The sequence below is a fragment of the Cherax quadricarinatus genome, chromosome 16 (assembly GCF_038502225.1).
Source record: "Cherax quadricarinatus isolate ZL_2023a chromosome 16, ASM3850222v1, whole genome shotgun sequence".
NCBI classification, from domain to species: Eukaryota; Metazoa; Arthropoda; class Malacostraca; order Decapoda; family Parastacidae; genus Cherax; species Cherax quadricarinatus.
Window position 1 is genome coordinate 17274761 of NC_091307.1, and position 3487 is coordinate 17278247.

The following is a 3487-nucleotide window of genomic DNA, read 5'->3' on the forward strand; positions in this document are numbered from 1 at the left end:
AAACAAACACTGACTCCATCCTAGTTCCAAAACTCTGCCTTCCCCTCATCCTCAAGGCCACGGAAATTTTGCTTCTTTCTTTAAAGTAAACAAAAGCTGTATTTTCTTCCTAAACTACTGGAATTTTGTTTTGTCGCTTCTGCACATAATCTGCAGAAAGTTCTTAATCATATTGCTGGGAAGCAGACAACCCGAGTCTTACCTCCAATTGTTCTTAATTGATACAGGTGCTTAGATGACTGACAGGAAAAGGGACCAGGAAAGGAGAAGGGATGGAGAGCCAGAGTGGTGAGAGTGGAAGAGGCGCACGGAAGAGTGAGAGAGAGAGAGGGAGAAAGAGCGGGTGCGAGGCAGAGTCAGTCGTGCCTGAGCCAGGCCCTGAGTCAGACGTGTTTGTAGTTGGTCAGGTTGGGGCGATGACCAACGACTCTCACCTTCGCTGAAAGTACCACGCGCACTTCAGTACCAGCATCTCGCAACGTCCTCAACCTCTGTTTTATCGTGGTGTATATTAAACTGATAATTTAAACTTGAAGCAAGAGTGCATCTAATGTGAACAACTTTAAGTAACTCACCCGACAACTTCTTACACCTTTTCGCATTGCAATGTATGGGATTATTAGATGATTTATTAAAGAAAAGAATGTACTCGCCAGGTAGATATGGAATGTGATAAAGACAGCCAGCACCACTAAGTTGGACGTAAGACCATAAACAAGATACTGATTCAGAAAGAAATTAACACAAAGAAAAAAAAAGTTCTTTTAGTGTACTTGAAAGATTTATAGAATTTTCTGATGATAGTTTATGGAACAAAACAAATAAAAAAATATTGAAATTACATATTTATATTCCGCCTCAAAGCACACTGGCTTACTTCACAATATTAACGAAGAAAATTAGGAGAAAGGAGTTCGTACCTTTACCGGGCAGATTTGATATTTTTCTTTTAACAAGTTTGAGTATATCATCTGTATGAGTCACATCGTGAGCACAAAAATTAGTTATGTATCACCGTCGTCTTCCATCACAGCGGATGGGTTGCATATATGAGGTAATGGAATATGCCAAAGTGAGCTGGGAGATGTCAGTAGGGTGATGTGAATAACTTCAAGCATTCCACTATTTATTCATCCGTCTAGGACCGGCATGCTTACAGTTTCTGAACATATGATGAAAAACTCCAAAAAAAAAAAAAAATTGTTTCGGATACCTATCTTAAATGTTACTCAGTTTGAGAGACGACATTCGAATGTAAGATTACAAAGCAGTTAATTTATTTAAGGGACGTATTTCAAAGAACTTATTTTAATGCGTATTTGTATTTGTGTGTGTGTGTGTGTGTGTGTGTGTGTGTGTGTGTGTGTGTGTGTGTGTGTGTGTGTGTGTGTGTGTGTGTGTGTGTGTGTGTGTGTGTGTGTGGTGTTTATGTTTCTGTTTTGGTTACATACAATAGAAGGTTTTTAATCTTTTTGAATAACATAAAAACGACCATTAAAGTAAAAACTCGTTTCGTTTGGGTTTAAATCATTTAAGTTTTAATATTTTACTTCTTCAGCAGGTTTTATTATATCAAAAAGCATTTCTCATTACATCTCTGGATGTGTTTTGATTGATACTAAGAAATAATGTCGAATCTATCTATCTATCTGTCTATCTATCTATGTATCTATCTATCTATCTATATATATATATATATGTCGTGCCGAATAGGCAGAACTTGCGATCTTGGCTTAAATAGCAACGCTCATCTTGCCATATAGGACAAGTGAAAATTTGTGTACGCAATAATTTCGCCAAAATCATTCTGAACCTAACGAAAAAAATATATTTCACTGTGTTTGTTTAGTATTAAATTATTATAAACAAATCTAAAATATATTTGGTCGGTTTAGGCTAAAATAAATTGTTCTTTTTATAACAAGGTTAGGTAAGTTTTCTAAGATTCTTTAGGAGCAAAATTAAAATTTTTTACATTAACATTAATGAAAAAAAAAATATCTTTAAACGTATAAGATAAAATTTTAGAAAGGGCTTAATTTTAAATGAGTTCTTGCTAATTGACCAGTTTTACATATTCGGCACGACATATATATATATATATATATATATATATATATATATATATATATATATATATATATATATATATATATATATCGTGCCGAATAGGCAGAACTTGCGATCTTGGCTTAAACAGCAACGCTCATCTTGCCATATAGGACAAGCGAAAATTTGTGTATGCAATAATTTCGCCAAAATTATTCTGAACCTAACGACAAAAAATATATTTGATTGTGTTTGTTTAGTACTAAATTATTGTAAACGTATTTAAAATGTACTTAGTTGGGTTAGGCTAAAATAAATTACTCTTGTTATAATAAGGTTAGGTAAGTTTTCTAAGATTCTTTTGGTGCAAAATTAAAAATGAAAAAAATATATCTTTAAACGTGTAAGAGAAAAGTTCAGAAAGAACTTAATTTTAAATGAGTTCTTGCTAATTGGCCAGTTTTACATATTCGGCACGACATATATATATATATATATATATATATATATATATATATATATATATATATATATATATATATATATATATATATATATATATATATATATATATATATATATATATATATGTATGTATATATATATATATATATATATATATATATATATATATATATATATATATATATATATATATTGTTTTCAGGTAAAAACCTCTTAATTAGCCCATATTGGTAAAGATCGTTTGCCAAATAAAAGTAATTTAAATATTTGTTTTGTAATCGAAGCTTAACAATGTTTTCACATTTCATTAATACGGACCATGACGGCTGTTGCAAAGTTTGGTGGAGGAATTTTTGAGAAAATGTAAAAGAATGCAAAGGTGTTTATGGGAAAGAGCAAAGTGATGAAAACAACAGAAAGTCTAGGCAATGAACATTAAATTTGAGGGAGGGAGTATGGAGGATGTGATTGTATTCAGATATATTTAACAGCGGACGTTTCGGCAGACGGGTTTGTGAAAGATAAGACGAACCAGTGAATAGAAGAGAGTGTTGAGGGATATGTGGAAAAAAAAAGAACTTTATAGAGGAAAAAGGGGGTAATGTGCATGAGTATGGTCGTACCAACACACAAATGGGTGTGAGACGTGGGCTTTAAACACTTAAGCAAGGAGAAGGCTGGAGGCAGTGACGATGTTATGTTTAAGGGCAACGCGTGGTGAAAATAATATGCGGAGAATTTGGAGCGTAGTAATTAGAAGACAGCTAGAATTACCAAGTCATAATTCATAGAGATGAGAGAAGGTTTGTTTGTGTTTAGTTAGAGAGAATGAAGCATAATAGAATGCTCAAGAAAGTGCCGAATAGGTAACACTGGTCAATTAGCAAGAACTCATTTAAAATTAAGTCCTTTCTAAAATTTTCTCTTATTCCGATAGATATATTTTTTTTATTTATGTTAATGTAAAAATTAA

General features: G+C 32.4%; 1 protein-coding gene across 3 annotated transcripts in view; it reads left to right on the plus strand.

Annotated features, from left to right (window-relative positions):
- The first annotated feature begins 366 nt into the window (after positions 1-366).
- The window catches only part of LOC128688785 (protein amalgam), a 47440-nt gene continuing 44319 nt past the window's right edge, over positions 367-3487 (plus strand). For all 3 annotated transcript variants that reach the window (XM_070085437.1, XM_070085439.1, XM_070085438.1), the window contains exon 1: positions 367-445. The gene's annotated coding sequence lies outside the window, so the exon portion shown is untranslated. The remainder of the gene's footprint in view (positions 446-3487) is intronic.